This window comes from Bison bison, unplaced genomic scaffold (assembly GCF_000754665.1).
Source record: "Bison bison bison isolate TAMUID 2011002044 unplaced genomic scaffold, Bison_UMD1.0 scf7180017864322, whole genome shotgun sequence".
Lineage (NCBI taxonomy): Eukaryota > Metazoa > Chordata > Mammalia > Artiodactyla > Bovidae > Bison > Bison bison.
In genome coordinates, this window is record NW_011494894.1 from 4,263,226 (window position 1) to 4,264,533 (window position 1,308).

Sequence of the window (1,308 nt, forward strand, 5' to 3'; positions counted from 1 at the left end):
GAATGCACACCTCAATTTTAGCCAATGTGGCCAGTTTAGGACTTCTGAACTACAGAACTAAAAGATAATGAATTTGTATTGTTAAGTTTAGGTGAGCTGTTACAGCAGCAATAGGAGACTAATACAGTAGCTAATGTGAGCAAGAGAAGAACACACTGGGAGTGATGAGACCAACCTCCTATAATGGCAAGTATGTGTAAACCACTCAACACAGATACAAGCAACAAATCATATAGTGTCTCTTGAGCTCTGTTTCCTTCTACTTCATGATAATGTTACAGTCCTACTCAGACCTGCTTACAGCATTCCCAATAGACTGGCAGGTGTATGCTTTTTGCTTCAATGCCCTTATGACTTGAGTTTCCCTGGTGGCTCAGATGGTAAAGAATCTGCCTGCAGTGTGGGAGACCTAGGTTTGATCTCTGGGTTGGGAAGATCCCCTGGAGAAGGGAATGGCTACCCACTCCAGTGTTCTTACCTGGAGAATTAATTCCATGGGCAGAGGAGCCTGGTGGGCTACAGTCATGGGGTCACAGAGAGTTGGACATAACTTTTGCTTTTTTGCCTTGTGACTTCTCTTAGGTCTTGTCTTATGCATTTACCTTAAGTGTAGTCTTTTAAGCCCTAAAGTCATCACAGTACTTCTTCAGAGATTTTCCTTTTTTGAATTTTCTCTGCAAATACTAGCTATAGAGTGATTCACTATCTTTCTTACCCGTGTGCTCACACTCTGCATGATCTCTGTTGGGCCCACTCTAGTCAACATTGTGTGTGGATTAGAGGGAGATTTAAAAGGAGAACGTGTAATTTTTTTCCTGGAATTAAAACTGAAAATGAAAGCCTCCACTTGAAAAATAAGAGGAACATCACCAGAATTCTTTCTTTACCCAACACAATGTCAGTTCAGAATAAGGAAAAAACAAAACTGGTCAGCTACTTCATGCCCAATATTCTACAGCTTTAATAAGATCTAGAAGGAGGTGACAAGTCAAATTGGGAGTTATCATGGTATGGGAGTTGGTGACGGACAGGGAGGCCTGGCGTGCTGCGATTCATGGGGTCACAAAGAGTCGGACACAACTGAGCGACTGAACTGAACTGAACTGAACTGATGGTATGGTGAAAAGAAAAAAATACTAGTTTTGGAGTTAGCAAAACTTGTATGTTCAACAATTATGTTCCTCTTCAGTTCTTCCTTATCATTTTTTCTCTTTTAGTAAGTCTTTATTACAGAATTGTGACATTCATTTTTTCATTCTTAGCATGAAGCTCACTACTGGGAAATACCCTTATTGGTTTCTGATTGAA